The sequence below is a fragment of the Eptatretus burgeri genome, chromosome 8, assembly GCF_056783735.1.
Source record: "Eptatretus burgeri isolate ZD-2024b chromosome 8, Ebu_testis_v1, whole genome shotgun sequence".
NCBI classification, from domain to species: domain Eukaryota; kingdom Metazoa; phylum Chordata; class Myxini; order Myxiniformes; family Myxinidae; genus Eptatretus; species Eptatretus burgeri.
The window spans coordinates 104264488-104286676 of NC_140968.1; the positions used below are offsets into that span (position 1 = coordinate 104264488).

The 22189-nt window shown below is 45.0% G+C and overlaps 1 long non-coding RNA gene across 1 annotated transcript in view; it reads left to right on the forward strand.

Annotated features, from left to right (window-relative positions):
• LOC147022473 (uncharacterized) overlaps nucleotides 1-18072 on the forward strand; it is a 38058-nt gene extending 19986 nt beyond the window's left edge. The window contains exon 4 of the long non-coding RNA XR_015061267.1: nucleotides 16800-18072. This is a non-coding gene — a long non-coding RNA (uncharacterized LOC147022473). The remainder of the gene's footprint in view (nucleotides 1-16799) is intronic.
• The last annotated feature ends 4117 nt before the right edge of the window (nucleotides 18073-22189 follow it).

Here is a 22189-nt window from a genome sequence, read left to right on the forward strand (position 1 = left end):
TAAATAGAAGAAGAGTAGTGAATTATGATACAGCAAAGATTACCACACGTGTGAAAGAGGAAGATGAAACATTATAAGAGATCGTTTTTATTCTAATTATTATTTTTTATTGAGAGTTTTCATCAGATCAGGTAATGGAAAGGTTATAAAAAAAATTGAGGTGAATTGGATTGGAAAACGCAGGGGGTGTAAACAGATCACGTGGTTACGGGAGAAGCACACGGCTATGGGAGGTGTATAGTCAAAAGTAAATTAATTTATTTATTTTAAATAAGGATTGTGGAACATTCAGAAAAGGGAAGGTTGAAGTAAAATTGTGGAGGTGTATGGTGAATTTGGAACGGTAAACGCAGAGTGAAGCTGCTGGGTCGATGAAAAGTATCAGGAAGGGGGTGGAGAGAGACACGTGGTTACAGGAGGTGTATAGATCGAAAAGATAAAAGGAAGGTTATAAATTTTTGAAGATTAGGTAAGACTCGGGAATGGAAGGTTGCAGGAAGAAATCGTGAAGGTAATGGAGAGAGTGTGTCAGCTCAAATAGAAGAAAGATGGTGTGCCAGCAGGAGGAGGAAGAAGAAAAAGAAAAAGAAAAAGAAAAAGAAAAGAAGAAGAAGAAGAAGAATTCGTGGATACGCAAGAAGGTATTTTTTTTCCTTAAAATTTAAAACAAGAAACAGTGTTTAGGTGGGAGGGATGGAGCATTGGGAAAGTGGGGAAAATAGGAATTGAAGGTAATAGGGAGAGAATACAAACAAAAATGATCGTACACCTTGAGGGTGAGGATGGGTAGGCCTCAAGGAATCCTGTAAGACAAGGTCGACGAAAACTCACAAAATAGCACGATTTTTGAAACAAAACCAAACTTGAAACACACAGTAATATAGAGGTGAGAAAATAAACAGTTAAAACAGGACAAAAATCAACCGGAGACTTAACTTTGAGAAAGTCAGCAGAGACCCCTGAGAGAACCTGCCGATGCTCCAAACCCGGAACAGTTGTCCTACCCTTCCACCCGCCCTTGGTTCACTGAAGCTTGTGGCAAGGCAGTTGTCCTGAAACAACTTGCCTTTGCTTCACGGAGAGGTAACCCAACTGAGGGTAATCTCAGTTCCTTCCACAAAGCTCAGAACAAGTGTGTATCGACCCTCAGGAGAGCCAGAAAACAACATCTTTCTCAGCTCAAGTCTGAACTCTCAAACCTCACTCCCTCCTCAAATACTGGTGGTGTCTAATCAAATCTGTTGCTGGTGGATGTTCCCCCTCCATCCCCTCCCTCACCTCAAATGGCCGCACTGCTGATACCGCACGTGAAAAGGCTGAATGCCTAAACTCGGTGTTTGCATCGAAATATTGTGTCCGAAACCCATCTCTTTTTGCACCCACCTTACTCAGTCGTACCCAAATGTCTCTGGACTCTGTTTCCTTTTCTCCTGACAAGGTGGAGAGCTTGCTGTTAAACCTCAACTCAGATTCTGCAACTAGTCCAGACGGCATCAGCCCACGTGTCCTAAAACCTGCTCCTCTGCTCTTGCTCACCCTCTCTCTGTGATAGTCACCTTCCTCTCATTTGCTCAAGGTCATCTGCAATCTGCTTGGAAATCAGCAAACATCACTGCCCTGCATAAAAAAGGTGCAAAAACAGATCCCAGTAACTACAGACCAATCAGCCTTCTCCCAATCATCAGCAAGGTTATGAAATCCATCATCGCTTCAGACATTAAATCCTTCCTCTTCTCCAATGGCCTGATTTCCGATCATCAATTTGGTTTCAGACCAGGTCACTCTACCCTGGACATGCTGCTTCTGCTCTCCTATCAATGGATGGAGGTCCTCAATGCCAGACATGAAATCAGAGCCATATCTCTAGACATATCACATGCTTTTGACACGGTCTGAACCCTGCCCTGCTCACCAAACTCTCTTCCGATGGTATCCAAGGTGAACTCCACTTATGGCATGCAGACTTCCTCTCCTGTCGCAGTCAACGTGTGGCCCTAAATGGAGTTCTTTCATCCCCTCTTCCTGTCCAGGCTGGAGTTCCTCACAGCAGCGTTCTGGGCCCTGGTCTTTTTCTGGTTTTCATAAATGATCCCTCCGACTCTCTGGAAAATCCTCTTTATCTCTTTGCTGATGACTCCACCCTCTGCCGTACCATCTGTCATCCCTCAGACCAGCATGCAGCAGCTTCTTCGTTCTCTGCAGATCTGGATAAAATCACAAACTGGTCCAACATGTGGAACATGTCTTTCAATCCTGACAAATGTCACACTCTCACAATGTCTCGCCGAAAGGACCGGGTAGAAAACCCCCTCCATCCACTTTCTCAACAATTCTCTGGAAGAAGTCTTCATTCAAGCCTCCGGGTCTCACTATCTGCCATGATCTTTCCTGGGAAAGCCACATTTCCAACCTGGCTTCAAAAGCCAGTCGCCGTCTGGGAATCCTCCATCGTGCAAAATCCTTCCTCGGCCCACCTGAGCTCTGACCACAGACAAAGCTTGCGACCGCAGCCTGATGGAGTTCTGCTCTCCCCTCTGGGCTGGTGCACCTGCCACTCACCTTTCCCTGCTTCACCCTGTGGAAACCAAGGCATTTAGGATCATTGGTATCTCCTGTGATGAGGCTGAGTCTTTGGGCCTCTCACTCTCTAAACCGCAGGCAGGTTGGTGATCTGTGTTCTACCATCTCCTCTCCAGTCTCACCCCCTGCTCTTGTCTGCGATTTGTCCCCACAACATTTCCGTAGGGCGCTCAAGGTCCGCAAACAACCCCCTTCTGGTAAAACTACCAAAATCACGAATCACTGCTCACCTTCACTCTTTCATTCCTCTTTTTCCTGCCTTTGGAATAAACTCCCACACTCTGTTCAATCCCATTCTTCCCTCCAGCCCTTTAAAACAGTTATTCACCACCACCTCTTATCTTCCCCATCCAAAACCTCGATCTTTTCTACCCCCGTTCATCCACCCCAAACCCACCTCTTTCAAATTCGCTGCTTTCCTTCCAGAAAGTCCATGTCGTGTCCATCTTGTTTAGCCAGTGTACCCCACCCCATCCCTCACCCTTCCACAGTCTTTGTTCCCCACTGTTTTGTCCTTCCCACTCCCACCCCTCTTGTCTCATGCCCCCCCCCCCTTGCTGTGCGTTGTGTGTTAGCTCTCACACAAGCCTTGATATTGTATACAAAAAAAAAATTAAAATGATGTGTGTCATTCTGTGCCGGGAGAGAATCTACGCATATGGGTTTGAAATATGTGCTGCAATCCTTCAACCAAATCAAGCTGGCGGCTGCACGAAGGTTGAAAATGATCTCCACCTGGGAATATAAACTGTGGCACCAGCGTTTGGAAATAAAAAAGAATTATGTCTCACTGAACACTATTTAAAGAACTCAACATTTCCATGCATCTCAGAGATCTGGAGAAAGACTGTATTCTTCTCTCCAGATTCCTCTATATGCACATATGTATTTGTGTGTATGTATTTGTTTATGTTGTTTGTTAAATCAATGACTCGAATGTACAGGATGACTTAAAATTTCTTCTACACATGCAATCACTCAAAAGTGTTAAAAGGAAGAATTTATTGACAAAATACAATGCTCCAAGATCTTTGAATGCATCAATGAATCAAAATATCAATATCGTGTTCATGTGAACGAGAAAACAGGAAAAATAACAATCATTATCATCATCATCATCATCTCAATGATCCCTGCTTTGCAGTTTCTTTATTTGCTGTCAGAGGTCCAGATGTTGTATCGATCCCTGCTTTTGTGGAAGAATGAAACCACACTGAATGAAGCTGTTCGCTTTGAGCAAACAATTTCATTTGTTCAGCCTCGACCTGTTGCAGGATTAGTTGGTGCCAAAATGATTTAGCATCTGGACGGTTTGCAGGAACGTCATGTGGGCAAAGTGCTCCGCTTCTTTCCTTGCATTACGGACGCCTATTTGTTGAAGGATTTCGTTGTTCTTTCTGAACCATTTTCCTCTTCCACCGATAAGGAAACCATGCACTTCAACGTAATTGCAGTTGAGGATTCTTTTTATCGTGTTTACAAACGAGGAGTAAGTTCGCCGCTTTTCCCTGTACAACTCGAGCAATGCCGGCAAGTCCTTTTCAAAAGGGACGATTACGTCGATGACAATTGCATGTTTGTTCTTCACAAAGATGAGGTCAGGTGTGCGAACATTGCTTTTTTCATCTTGGATTGTGGTTTTCTTTGTGCATGTCCAACCTGACGCTCGAGCTAGTCTCGCTAACCGATCGCAGATGCGTTGGTGTTGTGTTGTGCGAAATCGCATTATCGCCGGGCACTGGGTAATTATGTGTGACAACGTTTCTTTCTTTGCACTGCAATGGCGACACTTCTGATCTTTTTTTGCTTGTCCTTCACTCAGTGTTGCTTTGGTTTGGATCGTGTTTGACCTTACCTTTAGTGCCAAAATTGTTTCATTCGGTTGCCCAAATTTCAAATTTTTGAGCCAGTAATTGCTGATGGGATCGTTTTTGAACACACACAGCCCTGTGTCCAGCACCATTTGACTTCTCCAGTTGATCAGTTCGTCGCTTCGCCATCTGCTTTGGAAAATGCCAGTGCCGGTGAACTTGAGCCCGAGCTTGTCAATACGTCGTTTGAGCGTCAGGCCGGAGCGCGAGCCAAGCGCGATCACTCTACACACCGGGCTGGAGTCCAAAGTCAAGCTGATGTCCCTTTTAACAATCATCTCTGGAACGGCTTTAGCCAGTCGTATTATTCCCAGACCACCATCCTCCTCTCTGCAATACAAGAAACCATCCACAGTGTGAGGAGCAAGGTGAAGCAAGCTCTTCACTGCCTTTGCTATCAAATCATCCATAGCACACAAGGTGCTTTTCCGTGTAGTTTGATACTTCAACACATGCATCAGCCTGGGTATGGCATGGGACTTCAGGACGTCCATTTTTTGTGTTGGCTTCAACGGTGCACACTTTATTCTTTCAATCCAAGTCTGGAGAGTTCCTTCCATATCCATTTTATCCAGAGGAATCCAAGGGTACAGCTGTGGAATGAAGCTCTGCTTGTACTTATGAGTTTCAAGCACCGAAATTTCTTCACCATTCAGAATCCATGGACATACAGGGAGTGAATTGGTGTTTTGATTTAGTGGAGTCAGGAAGAAGCCACGCGTCTTACAGACATCGAGCTGAAGGCCGGTTTGCACACAAAATGTGCTTACTATTTTGAGGTTGTTTTGCATTCCTAACCAGCTATCACTGATCAGAATTATTTCCTCTGCAAAAGCTAGGCAGCACAATTTAACGGAGCAACTCCAAGAAAAATCCGTTTCCCTCTCCACCGTCACGTTCTCATCATTGAATACACCCAAGTTTGCTACCACAGTACCATCATCATGAAATATAAATTTGTACGGGGTGCCTGAACATTCAAGTTTATTGAAGAGATGGTCTAGAGCAAGTTTGAAGAGAAGAGGGGAAAGTGGATCACCTTGTCTAAGACCAGCATTTAGGTTTATGTGGTTTCCATCAATTTTGCCCAACGAAGTAGTTGCCCCAGTGAAGACATCAAGGATGAGATGCACAATATGTTCAGGAATATTCCTTGCACGTAGTGCCTCACGGATGTGCAAGTGAGATATTGTGTTAAGGGCTTTGTTACAGTTTATCTTCACCATAGCTAACTGTTCAGCATTGTCTTTAGCATGCCGCATGATGTTGGAAAGCGTCCCAATATTTTCACAGCAATGGGATATATTCATAAAGCCCTTTTGTAGCCAGTGAATCGGACAAGCCGCTCTCAGTCTTTCTGCAAAGATAGCGCTAAAAACCCGGGGGATTATAGAGCCGAAGGTTATTGGTTTCCAGTTTGTTATATCCTGCGATCCCACAGCATCAACAGTCTGGGGAATTAATCTGGAGTGACATTCTTTAATCTGACATGGGATGGTTCCACTTTTTAAAAAGCTGTTGAACAATCTGTGCAAAAAGTCAGTGTCTTTGTTCATCTTCACAAGCCGAGACAGGTCAAGTCCGTCTGGCCCAGGTGCACTGCTATTTTGCATCTCAGCAAGGCCATTTTCAATCTCCGCTTGGGATATTTCGGATGCAAGGGCAAAATAATTAAGGTCGATGGAGGGAACGTTGTGTTCAAGATGGACAAATTTATCATTCGGTTTCTCCCAGGTTTCTCGAAGTGTTTGCACAATGACACATGGCTCGAAGGGACATGTTCTAGCGTCTTTACTATCGAGGACAAACTGTGCCAGTAAATCTTTGTTTTGGTTGTATAACACTTGGTGAGAAAAATATTCAGTCTTCCTTAATGCTGTACGAGTGCAGCGTTCCCCAGTGCCACCTTTGGTTTTGAATTTGACACGTCTTCGTGGTTTTGGTGGTGGAGGATATCGGCGCGAAGATGGCAGTTCCTTGCCTTGGTCAACCAAATGTTGCCAAATTGCAATGCTCTCCAGAGTTTGGTCTTGAAAATCTTCATTTCTGGACATTTTTCCCACTGTCGATCATTTTTCAATGTGGATCTGTTTTATCGCCTTCCTGCAAAGGCAAAGAAAGGAGATGTATAATTACAATAGAATATTTTGAAGGATAAAGGGTAGTAGTTCATTCAAGTCAGGTCAGGAATGGGAGCATGCGCTGGAGCAGTGCATCGCTGTGTCCACTGTCCGCCGGTACTCCAGGGGCCTCCATCTCACCATCTCCCAGACAGATGCCTGACCGATCAAGCTGCTGCAACCACGAGGAACGTGGTCGGCCGATTGGCCTCCTCCACTCACGAGACTCCCTTGCTGAGAAAATCTGGTGAGCAGGATCAGCGTCAGGAAAACGAGCAACATGTCCATACAGCCACAACTGACGCTCACGGACAATGCAGGTAACAAATCTCATTTGATCATCTGGGAGCTTGGGATCTAAATTTCAGATGTTTACTTTCTTTCCCGGCAAAGGTTTGACAGTTTCATTTGATAGGCCCATCAACACAGTGTATCACCTGGGTGGCAGTGCAGAAAATTAGGTGGGTACAAGGTAGCTCCAGCTCGACAAAAAACAAATGTCAATATGCATCAATGGCTTAACTGAAGAAATAAGAATGGGGGTAAGAGTACGTCTTTCTATTGTAACTTTATGAGTTTTAACAGTAGAAATACAAATGACCCCTCAAAACATTTCCAGTGCCTCCAGTGCAATAACTTCCTTGCCAAGAACTTCGTATCATCGTTTCATCTTTTCGATGTTCGGCTGCTTTTAATAAAGTTCCATGCACTTGAGTTGGAAGGTCCTGTGACGTTACCCTTTCACCACTACATTTGGCCTGTTGGCAGATCAGACACAGGGACCAATTTATTAAGGAAAGAGACTTTCTGGTCTGAGGACCTGACGATGGATCTGCGATGTCTTCACCAGTAAAACCACACTCGGTACACGTAAGATTTCTTGCACTTGTATAGCTTGCGTAGCATGCTTTGTGCCATTTCACATCACCAACAGTCAGCAAGTTCTGATTTATTTCAGGCTCGATTAGCTGTGAGACTTCATCATCTGAAATGTGAAGCTTCAATGAACTTCGAAATGGAATATTGAGATGCCGTTTGCAGCTTCTGTCCCTTTATGTCTCTCTGACATTTAATTCATTTGTTGAGGTTACTTGATATTCTGCTTTTCTTTCGTACAAGTCTTATACCCGGACTCCTGCTTATACTGCTGTCCATTTTGAATCTGTAATCTGTACTAGTCTATACTATGAAGCAAAGCATTACTGGTTAGACTACATCTATTGAGTCGTTAGGTGTGGGGTTAGTCTATCGAAGCAATGTCTAATGCTGCATCAGGGGGAGACTCGTGCTCCTCATGCATTTACTTGGGACAGTCCTTCAGGACAGTCATACCTGAAAAAAAACAAAGAAAATATTATATGCTAATAGTTCAACAAGATTACCATTATTTCAACCCCAAAATATATACACAGGTCCATGTATAATTTGCACGAATATGCAATAATTAATAGACCAGGCGTAGTGGCGTGCGCCTGTATTCCGGCTACTCGGAGGATCGCTTGCGGACGGGGGCTCTGCGCTGGGTCGCGCTATGAGAGGGTGTAGGGCAGCCCGGAATCATGGCGAAACCCAATCCTTATCCCTGTGTTGTACGAGGTGACCAGGGTTGCGTCAGGAAGGGCATCCGGCGTAAAAAAAAAAAACCTATGCCAAATCAGTATGCGGATCATAACGGATGATCCGCTGTGGCGACCCCTAACGGGAGCAGCCGAAAGACGAACAACAACAACAACATGCAATAATTATTAGAAAACACATCACGTAATGTTGAAATATAAAATATTATTAACAAGTACACTTACAAATGTAGGAAGAATGTTTTTTTTTTTTTTAAAGTGAAAAAAAAAGAAACATTTTATATTTGTCTCCGTTGAGGCACTGAGTTTGCACTTGATGACCATTCTGTGATCTTTGCTGAAGGTTGAAGTTAATTATTCTGAGATACATTAACAAGATGAATGTCCCAGAAATATTTTGAGGAGTCATTTGTATTTCTACTGTTAAAACTCATAAAGTTACAAAAGAAAGACGTGTCCCGACACCCATTCTTATTTCTTCGGTTAAACCATAATTGACGCATATTAACATATGTTTTTTGTCGAGCTGCAGCAACCTTGTGCACACCAAATTGAGTGCACAAGGTTGCTTCACCAGTCCAGTGATGAGTCTGTGGGCGCTGAAACCATGAACCAGCCACCTTAAGTCCATGACCTTGGTTGTGATTCTCATTCACAGTTCCAGACCCATAGGGACCAACACATGTCTCATAACCATCCCTATCAGTTCCAGTCAATGCATTGACATCCACCAAGACCAGAAGAGCATCTCGCCTGTGGCACTGATCAACCACAGACTCGAGTGCGGCATCGAATGCATCCTTGACGGTGAGATCACTCGCCTCAGTTGGAGCATATACAGAGACCAGGGAAATGACACCCAAGGAATGGGAAATCCTTCATCTTATAATACACTCGTTGACCGGTGTTACCTCAATTATCATAGGAGTCAGTTTATTGAACACAGCTTCAGCAACTCCTTGGGCATGGTAACCATCAGAGCGACTCGACCAATAGTATTTGGAACCACCCGTCATGATTTTGCCATTATCTGGTCTCCGAACCTCAGAGAGTGCTGCAATACCGATGTTCAAACACGAGCTCAGATCAGAGACAGGTGATCATCCTCTCTTACGGATAGGACATTCCAGGCACCCACCCAAAGTGACCACCGTCTGATGGACAACACCTCAGCACCACCCAGACACACACTATCACAATTTGACCAGGGAAGGTTACCCCGTGGTTTTCTTCCTATCATCAAAGAGTGGGGGGTCCCAAAGGCTTTGCTCCAAACCTGTGAACCGGTGATTTGTCCTGCAAAGGGCAGCTGCACAGGAGGTACTCACACAGAGTGGGTTTTCAATTTTATTTGCATTTTTCTTGTTTTGCATTTTGAAGGGTTTTATGGTGGTCAGAGTGCAAATCCTGCCACCAAGCTCTGTCCATTGAGAGAGAAGATCTAATTCTGGCCTGACCTGACAATCTGGGTTGTGAAATGATCAATGACAAAGTGTCGGCTTCTGGTTACATCTGGCAGACAGGCAATCAAAAGTCTTAAGACTGGCTAACTCAGGTGACCCCATATTTAAAAACAAATACGAGACAAAAAAAATGTGAGAGATGGAGTGAATATTACTACTAACTGCTACTACTACGTTGCATTTTTCTTGTTTTGCGGAGTGAAGGGTTTTACGGTGGCTGCTGTTGTCAAGTCAGGCCAGATCAGATCCGTGACTTGCTTCAGGTGTCATGTAAACCTGTACTAACCTGTTCCATGGTCGGGTTGTCGGCGACTAAACAGTCTCCTCCACCAGCTTTTTTGGTGAGGAGGGTGTTTGGATATGGAAACCCAGCAGGATTAAAAACAGTGGAGTGGAGGAGCTCCTTGTGAGCCAACAGTCATCCATATTGAGTGCCCCAGTGTCTGCGGACGTCCTCCTGCAGTTGGGTTACTTCTTATTCAGAGGATTTGCACTCCGGCCACTGTAAAACCTTTCGTTCCGCAAAACATTCTCAAAGGACAAAAACAAAATCTGAAAACCCACTCCATGGGAGTACCTTCTGTGCAGCTTCCCTTTGCAGTGCAGCTCACCGGATGACGGGATTGGGGCAATCGGGATAGTTATGAGATGTGTGTTGGTCCCCATGGGTCCGGAACTGTGAACCTGAATAGCACCAAGTTCCTTGACTTTGCAAGAAGTCACAATCTTTGGGTGGCTGGTTCATGGTTTCAGCGCCCACAAGCTCATCGCTGGACTTGGTATTCCAACGCTGACGGTGTGGCAAAGGAGATTGACCATGTGCTCGTTGATGGCCGCTGGAGGATGATCCAGAACTGTAGGGTCGACCGGAGTGCTCAGTTCCTCAATACTGATCACAGGCTTGATGTAGCAGCACCTTAAATCCTGGAGAATTGTACCATTCCAGCCGAGGCTGGATGTTGGTAAGCTCAAGGATGAGAGGGTAGCTGAGGAGTTTGCGAACATGCTGAGTGGCGATTTTGGGGGGGGGGGGTCTGGGTGCTTTGGGAGATCCTGAAGAGTTGTGAAGTGCCTTCAAGACCACCTCCTTAATGTTGCCGGTGGATGTCTTGGAACTCACCGAAGGGCAAATAAGAATTTTGTCTCTCAAGGGACACTGGATACCATTGACCAGTCACAGGGCCAGGCTGAATGGCAGAGCTGAGCTGTTCAGGGAGCTGAGGCGTAAAATTGTACGTGTGCTAAGGGTGGACAAGGAGGCCGATGTGCGAAGAATCTGTGATGGGGGTGGAGCATCACCTGTGGTCAAATGATTCTCGTCCTGCTTGCAGGGGAATTCGCGCATTGCGTTCATCAAAGCCCATCCCTCGGTGTACTGCAGTTAGAATGGAAGGTGGTAGGCTCTTTACAGAGGAGTCCGAAGTGAAGGCCCGCTGGGCCAGTTACTTTGAGCGGTTGTACCAGGCTGATCCCCCAGCTCTCGAGTTGGACGTCAGGGGTGTTACATTCACTGTTGCTGACCCTCCAATCAACTGTGGTCCACCTTCGTTTGTGGAAACAAAGGCTGCGGTGAACCGGTTGAAATGGGGTAAAGCTCCAGGGATCTGTGGCATCCATGCCGAACTTCTCAAGGCTGGTGGAAATGCTGCACTCGTGTCGTTGAATGCAGTTCTGTGCTCTGCCTGGAACACAGGCATCATCCCAACTGACTGGAAGAGGGGCCTTGTTGGCCCTCTCTGGAAAGGGAAGGGTGATCGCCAAGACTACAACAACTACTGAGGGGTGACGCTGCTCTCAGTGCAGGGCAAGGTCTTTGCTTGGATAATTCTTGATAGGGTTCGCCACCATCTGCTTGACAAAGCAGTCAGGCTTTACACCAAATAGGTGAATGATTGACCATATCCTTGCTCTTTGGGTCCTCACCGAACCCAGACGAGAGTTTCGGCAGGGGCTGCTTGCAGCCTATGTTGATCTCTGTAAAGCGTTTGATTCAGTGAATCGGGATGCCCTCTGGAGGATTCTTGGTCTTTGTGGAGTGCCACCAAAACTGATCGATCTGATGTCTGAACTATACTCTGGTACTGAGAGTGCTGTGAGATGTGACTTATTTCCATTTGTAACTGGAGTTTGTCAGGGGGGTGTACTTGCCCCCACACTTTTCAGCACTTGTATGGACTGGATTCTGGGGAGGATGTTGGAGAGATCAAGCTCTGGTGCATCATTTGGGAATGTCAAGATCTCTGACCTTGATTTCGCAGATGATGCAGTCGTCTTTCTTTGACATGAGAAATCCTTTTGGGTGCCCTCGAGGTGCTGAATGAGGAGTCTGAGCCGCTGGGATTACGGGTTTCCGAGGTCAAAACTAAGATCCAGGCTTTCAATGACATATTGGATGCTGTTGTCCTGTCTGTGCCCGTTTGTGGTTTGGATGTTGAGGTTGTGGAGAGATTCACTTTCCTTGGCAGTGATATTCATGTCTCTGCTGGCTGTGAGTCAGAGGTCAATAGACGTCTGAGTCGGGCTTGGGGAGTCATGGATTCACTGGATCATGGGATGTGGCTCTGCTGGTACCTGTGCGGGACGACAAAAGTCCGAGTCTTCAGGTCCTTGGTGCTTCCAGTCTTGCTCTGTGGATGTGAGACTTGGACTCTGACCAGGGATCTGAGACGGAGACTTAATTCCTTTGGTACTAGGTCTCTTCAGAGAATCCTTGACTATCGCTGGTCAGACTTTGTGTTCAACAAGCGGTTGCTTCGAGAGACTCAAATGAGATTTGTTACCTGCATAGTCCGTGAGCATCAGCTGCAGCTGTATGGACATGTGGCTCATTTTCCTGATGCTAATCCTGCTCACCAAGGAAGTCTCGTGAATGGAGGAGGCCAATGGACCGACCACGTTCCTCGTGATTGCAGCAGGTTGATCAGCATCTCAAGGAGATGGGGGTGGGCCGGGCATCTGCCTGGGGGATGGCCAGACAGAGGCCCCTGAAGTAGCGGTGAACGGAAGACGCAGCAACGCACTGCTCTGGCACATGCTCCAATACCTGACATGGCTTCTACTACAACAACAACAAAAAAAATAATGTATTTGACCAGGCCAAAATGAATTCAGAAATACAAAACTCACAGCACTAGCAGTCAAACAAATGTACGAGACATACGCTGATACGTATGTGTATATAGTACTACACAGATTTAACAGTGTATGTAGAGTAACTCATGAGGAACAACTTCCAATTTCATTTCTTAAAAAAAACAAACAATGGAAAGCAAATCAAATTTTCATCCAGGTGATTGGACATACCAGTATTGTGGTGGGTCACATGACATCAAGTTGGCAGTGCACAAGAGAAAGTCCTACCCTCCTAAAATCCAATTGCTTTCCTCCAGTCTTAAGGCGCTGTCACACCTTGACGATTTAGCCAGCAATGGCAACGTATAAAAATGTATGTAAAACGTTGGCGTACGCTGAAATTTAGATGTTTTTTTTTTTTTTTAAGTTTTTGTCGTATTCATGACGTGTTGGTTGTATGCATAAGTTATTAGTAATGGGCACAGAACGTTTCGTTGTCTTATAGATAACTTATACCAACGAATGCTTTTTTTTTTTTTTTTTTTTTTTTTTTTTTTTGTATACCTTGGTCGAGGCTCGTATGAGAGCTAACACACAACTCACAGCAAGGAGGCATGAGACAAGAGGGGCGGGAGTGGAAGGGACAAAACATTGGGGAACAGACACAGGTGAACTGTGGAAGGGAGAGGGATGGGGATGGGACGGGGAACATGGCGAGGGGAAGATGGACATTAAAGGGACTTTCAGGAAGGAAAGCAGGAGAATTGAAGGAAGTGGGCTTGGGTGGATTATCGGGGGTAGAAAAGATCGAGGATTTGGATGGGGGAAGATAAGAGGTGGTGGTGAACAGCTGTTTTGAAAGCCTGAAGGGAAGAATGGGAAAGAATAGAGTGAGGAAGTTTATTCCAAAGGCGGGAAAAAAGAGGAATGAAAGAGTGAAGATGAGCAGTGATTCGTGATTTTGGTAGTTTTACCAGAAGGGGGTTGTTGGCGGACCTTGAGCGCCCTGTGGAAATGTGGTTGGGACAAATCGCAGAGAGAGAACTGGGGGCACGGCTGGAAAGGAGTTGGTAGAAGACAGAAAGACCACCGACCAACCTGCGGTGATTGAGTGAGAGGCCCAAAGACTCAGCTTCATTGCGGGAGATGCCAATGATCTTAAAAGCCCTGGTTTCGACAGCGTGAAGTCGAGAAAGGTGGGAGGCAGGAGCACCAGCCCAGAGGGGAGAGCAGTACTCCATCAGGCTACGGACAAAAGCTTTGTAAGTGGTCAGGAGCTCAAGAGGGCCGAGGAAGGACTTTGCACGACGGAGGATTCCCAGTCGGCGACTGGCTTTTGAGGCAAGGTTGGAAATGTGACTTTCCCAGGAAAGGTCATGGCAGATAGTGAGACCCAGAAGCTTGAAAGAAAAGACTTCTTCCAGAGGATTGTTGAGAAAGTGGATGGGGGGGTTTTGTAAACGGTCCTTTCGAAGAGACATAGTGAGAGTGTGAGATTTGTCTGGATTGAAAGACATGTTCCACGTGTTGGACCAGTTTGTGATTTTATCCAGATCTGCAGTGAGCGAAGAAGCTGCTGCTTGCCGGGCTGAGGGATGACAGATGGTACGGCAGAGGGTTGAGTCATCGGCAAAGAGAAATAGAGGATTTTCCAGAGAGTCCGAGAGATCATTGATGAAAACCAGAAAAAGAACAGGGCCCAGAACGCTACCTTGAGGAACTCCAGCCTGCACAGGAAGAGGGGATTAGCCTGTTTTCGGCGTTCACAACCTATGCCCAACGATAGTTTAACTTAGGCATAGCGCGCTGCACGTATCGCCGACGAACTCGTGGCGTAGCCTGTTAAAAAACTGCCGCACGCCGATTTAAATCATAACCGCCTGAAAATTGAAAGTGTCAACCATGCAGTCACACCTTGACGATTTAGCCAGCGTATGCCGACCTATGAAAAATTTGCCGAACCAAGCTGGCACACGTCGAATACGGTATGGGTAAGTTGTGTATACGTTAAGAGCACGCTGAAAAACTATGAAGTACGCTGTCATATTTCGTGGTACGTCTCGTACGTCGTGAAATTTCAAGCATGCTGAAAATTTTACGATGCACTCGCCGTATGGCTCACACGTTCCGCTACGCTGGGAATAAGTTGTAGGCACGATATGCGATCTTTGACACACGTCGACACAACTTCCTTGTAAGTTACTCATCAGTCGAAACACGTCGAGGTAATGTTTAGCATACCCGAAACTTATTTTCTCCGTCAAGGCACATTTTTTTTTTCTTCTTGGCTCCGTGAAGGCACGTGACGAAATATCTGAAGTTGTTTTTTTTTTTAGTCTATCACGAATTTTAAAATGTATTCGGACATTTGCTTTTAAGTTTCGACGTCGACGTGACAATATCCTCAAACAGAAAATATTCACAGAGGAGGAACTAAGAATAAGACATGAGTAAACTGAAGAGGCAATCGGATGTGACGTAACGGCACGTGACGAAATATCGGAAGTTATTGTTGTTGTTTAAAAAAAAAAAAACGCTGCCAATACGCCATTATACGGTAGTTGTAAATTAGAAACACGTTCAGTAAGTTCTGTGGTCGTCCGGAAGACGTCAATCAAATACGTCTACATACGTCAATATGCATTGGAGGTACGTTACACATCGGTTCAAAGCACGTTACTCATAGGTTAGAAATAAGTTTTGGGTACGCTAAACATTACCTCGACGTGTTACGACCTATGAGTAACTTACAAGTAACGTGCCTCGACGTGTGTCAACAATCGCATAACGTGCCTCGACGTGTGTCAACGATCGTGTAACGTGCCTACAACACGTTACTCAGAGGTTATAAATAAGCTTCGGGTACGCTAATCATTACCTCGACGTGGTTCGACTTATGAGTAACTTACAAGTAACGTGTGTCGACGTGTGTCAACGATCGCATAACGTGACTACAACTTATGGCCAGCGTAGCGGAACGTGCGAGTCATACGCTGACATATGTCGTAAAATTTCAAGCATGCAAAAATGAGGACAACCGCAAAGTACAACGATGAAAGCCAATGTACTACGACGTATGGCAGTGTTTTTCAGCGTGCCCTTAACGTATACAAACTTACCCATAACGTATTCGACGTGTGCCAGTGTTTTCGACAAATTTTTCACAAGTCGGCATACGCTGGCTAAATCGTCAAGGTGTGACAGCGCCTTTACCAACCATAAATCTTAACAGTAGTCTTGCTCGCTGTATGCTGTAATCGCTCATCCCAAAATGTCCATATCATACACCCTCCTCACCAGGAAACCACGACCGAGTCACCACATACCCTCATTTTACACTTCTTGTAGGTTTATCTAAAAGCTAGCTTAAATAGCAATCCTGGAACTACTATTATGCTTTCACGGCCCCAAGAATTCCCACCATTTTTTCAAATACAATCAAGCCCCGTATAAGAGCTAACACACAGAACGTTTCACAAGGGGAGCAGGAGACAGGAGGGATGGGAGAGGGAAGCAGAAAACAGTGGGGAAGACATATTAGGATATCTGTGCAAGGGAGAGAGATGGGGTGGGGAACATGGGGAATACAAGATGGACATTACAGGAACTTTCAGGAAGGAAAGCAGGGAATTTGAAGGAGGTGGGATTGGGGCGGATCAACGGGGGTAGAAAAGATCATGGCTTTGGATGTGGGAAGAGAAGAGATGGTGGTGAACATCTGTTTTAAACACCTGGAGGGAAGAGTGGGATTGAACCATAGACTCCTATAGAGAAGGACTGGAACGTCACGATCTCGGGGTTTGTAACTTGAGTCTGAAGGATTAACTTGAGTCCGGGGCTAAAATGACTTTGAGAAGGGCTGGAGACACGATCTCGGGATCAATACAGGGGCTTTTGAGGACGGCAAGTTCAATAGTGCCATTTTCAACACCACCTGAGGTCATATTCAAGGTCAAAAGGTCATATTTCAAGGTCAAATTACTGAATTTTGGTATTTTTTGTCTAACTCATAGAGGAAAACCTTTGTAAAGTCGATGACAAAACATGACATTGTGCACCTACTTGCTGATTTCTATCATCGTTAACTAATGTATGTTTTGTTTGTTTCTCTTTCAGAAACTGTCCAGCTGGTGATCTCACAGGATCTTTGTGTTGTTTCCTGCTTTGGTGACAATATGCCATGTCGTTGTAGCTGCTTTGGTTGGAGAGGAAACTATGATGGGACGCCTTATGTAAAGGTCATATCCTTCCCAAAAGATCCTGAGGTGAGGGAGAGCTGGATATTGGCAATGCCAAATGAGAAAGAAAGCTTGAGGTGCTTAAAGGAGATATATATTTGTGAGACACATTTCAATTGTGATTGGGTGTCAGTTCGGGGTGGCAAACGACCCAAAGAACCCCCTCAATATTTCCTGGAGTACCGAAATCAGCTTTGAAGCAGGTGACCTCAGCCCCCGCCCAACATCATCTTCGACGTCAGAATCAAGAGCTAAGAAGATGCAGGCAGCTGATGAGGCTGCAGACAATATCCAAGATTTCGACCACTTCTGTGCTAAAATCAGCTCCTATTTTCCTGGCTTTGACATCATAAAAGACCAGGAAAACCTTTACCTATCAAGAACTGATGTTAGTGGACAAACTGTCAAGCAGTTCTTTCATTTCCAACAAGTTCACTCACCTTTTGGATTTCTATTCTTGAACAGAGTTGAGAAAGATGGCATTGAGGTGCCCAAATGACTTTTTCCTTTGCAGAAGAACATCCTGCTCTCAAAATGCTCCCAGATTAGATCCATAACTGACCAGGAAACATCTATGAATGCACAAGCAAGGAAATTCTTCAGCTTGTAATAAGCCAACTCTGTTGGATGACTGAGGCACACGAGCTTCCTCATTTCACCTTCCTTCTGTCGCAGCTGCATCTTATGTTCAAACCTCTTGATCGTCACCGATTTGATACTGATATTATGATTTTCGCAATGCAGCTTCACAACATATCACCCAGTGCATACAAAATGATTCGTCGATCCGGCTTAATCATTCTAGCATCAACAAAAAAGGTAAAACAGATGCTTGCTAGTAGTCAGCAGGACTCCAACCTCAAAACCTTGTTCGACCAGCTTAAACCACAGCAGCATTTGGTCAATTTAATGTTTGACGAGGTAAAGCTGGTCGAGACATTGCGATTTTCTGGAAGGCATGTTGTAGGATATGCTCAAAATGCAGCAGCGGGTGGTGAACATGAAATGCTTCCTTCACATGCGATGGTTGTTGAAGTTGCCTGCCATTTCGGTGGTCCACGCTATATTCTACGCATTTTGCCCTGCAAAAAACTAACTGCCGATCAGCTGAAGGAACTCCTTATCGAAGCTGCATCTGCTGTAGTTGGTGTTGGCGGTACTGTGATTTCTTTGATACGTGACAATTGCAATACCAACCGCAGTGTTTATTCAAAACTTGGAGGACCAGGAAGTTGCCAAGTGCTGTCAATTCAAGGGCAATCTATGTTCTTCGTGTACGACTACGTGCACATCTTCAAAAATGTTCGCAACAACTGGATTACTGTTGATGGCAAGACACTCTCATTTGTCGTAGATGGTAATGAGTACAAAGCTTACTGGAGTGATATTCAGGTTTATGAGATCGACCGGGCTACTCCTATTCGTTTAACCAAGTTAACGCACACCGCTGTTTTCCCCAAGCCCCTTCAACGCCAGAGCGTACCATTGGTATGCCAAGTGTTCAATGACAAGACTGTCGCTGCTTTAAAGACCTTCAAGGATTCACTGGGCATCAGCAAAGGCACAATCATCCTCACCCAGATAATGAGTGAGTGGTTCAAGATGATGAACGTGAAAGACCGTTTCTCAGCTATCCATCTGCGCGACAAATCCAGACAGCCTTGGACAGCTGCAGACTGTACAAGTTTCACTTGGCTGGAGCAGGCCTGCCAAATTATATCTACCTGCGCATGGCAAGGAGGTGGTGGTCGTAAGCTAAAGCAAACTCAGTAAACTGCTGAAACCTTCACTGTGTCCACACGTAATAATGTCGATGCTGCCAAATTGCTTCTGGCAGAGAAAGACTTTGACTACGTTATTCCTGCTATATTTGCAGATGAAGCTTTGGAAAAGTTTTTCGACCAAGCCAGGCAAAGAAGTGGTGGAAACTTCTACATTGACGTCGTTGACATTATGGCTGCAGATAAAATTGTAAATTTGCAAACACTCATTAAGCATGACATTATGCCCGAATCTAGTTCTCGTGTGATTGATTGCGACAAGAACTGTACAACTTCCATAAATCCAGATGAGCGCAGTGAACTCATTGAAGAGATTACTCCTCAAGGCACTCAGGATCTCTTTGGGTCTGACGATGCCCTTAAGCATAAAGTAGTTTATTTGGCCGGACACCTTGTTCATAAATATGGCGATAGCACTAGTATGGAGGAGATCATTGATGATGAAGATGGTAACGAGGTGTCATCTGAGTTTCGAGATAATTTGAATAGAGGTGGATTGAGTGTGCAGACTATGACGACCGTCTTTTTTTGTACATAATGCCTATAATTTGTATGACAAGACTAAAATGCGTTACCGATTTCATTTTGCTGAGCTGTTATCCTCTGTAGATGCACCTTTAGCTAGTAGTAATGCTGCATGTACTACTTTAGCTAACATTCTATTGAAAGCTCATGTGCTCAATGTAAGTGACAAAGAAAAAGCTTTGGGATGCCTCAGGAGGCAAGAAAAGCTCTCCAACTAGTGATAGACATAGACATAGACATAGTTGTAATAGGCATAGTGTTGTGACATGCATATAATGTTTATGTAATACAATATATGACAATAAATATCAAAGTTTGACAGCTCTACACACTTGCATCTTATTATAATGCGCTATGAGAGGGTGTAAGGCAGCCCGGAATCATGGCGAAACCCAATCCTTATCCCTGTGTCGTAAGAGGCGACCAGGGTTGCGTCAGGAAGGGCATCCGGCGTAAAACCTGTGCCAAATCAGTATGCGGATCATAACGGATGATCTGCTGTGGTGACCCCTAACGGCAGCAGCCGAATGAAGAACACATTCAGTGTTTTCAGACCTCAAATAATACAAACAAAACAAGTTCATATTCATTTTTAAACAACGCAATACTAATGTTTTAACTCAGAAAGAGTTCAGAAATCAATATTTTGTGGAATAACCCTGATTTTCAATCACAGCTTTCATGCATCTTGGCATGCTCTCCATCAGTCTTTCACATTGCTGTTGGGTGACTTTATGCCACTCCTGGCACAAAAATTCAAGCAGCTCGGCTTTGTTTGATGGCTTGTGACCATCGATCTTCCTCTTGACCACATTCCAGAGGTTTTCAATGGGGTTCAGGTCTGGAGATTGGGCTGGCCATGACAGGGTCTTTATCTGATGGTCCTCCATCCACACCTTGATTGACCTGGCTGTGTGGCATGGAGCATCGTCCTGCTGGAAAAACCAATCCTCAGAGTTGGGAACATTGTCAGAGCAGAAGGAAGCAAGTGTACTTCCAGGACAACCTTGTACGTGGCTTGATTCATGAGTCCTTCACAAAGACAAATCTGCCTGATTCCAGACTTGCTGAAGCACCCCCAGATGTCACAAAGCAGAAATATCTTTGCCTTGGGGAAATCCCTCGTTTTTCAGCGTTACATTCATAACAAGGACAAATGTGTTCAAGAGCAGCATCCTAAAGGTTTTGTCGCAAAAAAAAAAAAAAAAAAATTCCGATATTTCGTCACGTGCCTTGATTAAGCCAATAGCGAGACCCGTCATAGTGTATTTACGTATTTACGAAATTACAACACATTAAATGGAATAATCTTTTAATAGTAACGTGAACTTTTCGAAACTTTAAAGCAAATGTCCGAATATATTTAAAAGTTCATGATAGACGCTCTCAAAAGGCACCGTCTATGTGAGGATGTGTACATGTGCTTAGGATTTAAGGATATCCGGATCGTGTATATAAAGGAGCCGAGTCCTAATAGAAAGGTTTTGTCTGAAGAACGACGACGACGACGACGACGACGACGACGACGACGACGACGACGACGACGACGACGACGACGACGACGACGACGAACAAGAACAAGAACAAGAACAAGAACAAGAACAACAACGCCGAGCGCTCTGAGAGCAGCGTCTCGCGTACAGCGAGTGCTTCACACGGGAATCACGTGATCAAGAGAAATCTCGACTCGCGGTTTCTCGTCAGTCGATTCGCTCCGTACCTTTTCCGACGTTAAACTCTTTTTACCCCAAAAAGCACTTCGAAACCTGATCTTACAGAGCCACCTGTAGAGACATGTCACGATCAACTCGAGGCCGTGTTGATATATTCCACGGCCTGGTTACGTGTTACAACCACATTGTCTCGACTTGTCTCCCCCCTCCCCCCCCCCCCCACTCCCATAGATCCAGGTGGATACGAGACGTTTCTCGAGTCAGGGAGGACAAATTACAACTTTGTTCGGAGGATTAGTCGGTAAAGAATCCAAACGCAAGTCTAAAAGGACGAGGGAGGATTTACCTGGGTCGTTGTCCCCGGCGAAAATGCTCTAAGCCCAGGACCTCAAGCTGGAACCTTTCACACACGTCCCAAAAGTCAAACGTCCACACTGCCGAAATGAAATTGGGAGCAGATATCGCGTTGTTACGACAACTACATTTTATGTTCAACTTTGTTCCTCATCGATGACGATACTTGCATGACTTTTGGAGAGAAAATGATTAAAACAAAATAATTACTTAAAAGGTAAAACGCGGATTTGCTGAACAAAAACGTGTTGTATACATCACGATATTTCAGCCACCGTGACGGCGTCATTTCGTCACCGCGTCACTGTCAGTACGTTTTGCGTCACTATCAGTACGTCACGCGTCACTATCAGTGCGTCACTGCGTCACTCTCATTGCGTCACTGAGTCAGCATCGATTCCGACACTTGAAAAGCGGGGTTAAGCAATTGATTCATGTCTGTCCGTCTGCCCGTCACATCAGTTTATGATCGAGGAACAACTTATTTAAATCGATTGTTATGTGTTTTTAGCACAAATCGGAACATGAACACTTTTTCTTGTCTGAATATATTCTGAAAAGTGCGTGCGTGCGTGTGTCCTCCAAATCTATAAAACCGAGCAGCCTAAAACTTTACATGCATACTAAGGGAAATCAAAGGAAGTGCAAGAGTGAAATTTGGGTGTTTGGGTTAATTAAAACGTCCCTTTTGAAGATAATTAACGGCATTATTTAATTATATCCTTCATCAGGCGATCCTCGGCCACCTCGCTCTCTGGGGGTCTTAAGGTGTTTCCTAGGCAACCTCACTGGGTCTGAAGCCGCCATGTTTTTGGGCCTGCTCAACAATGCCTTGACTTGGAACAGGCCGCAACGATTTCTGAACCATAAAGTTAATTTTTTTCACTTTCCTCACTCATATTATCGAATATGTATTCATGATAGCGAGGAATCGC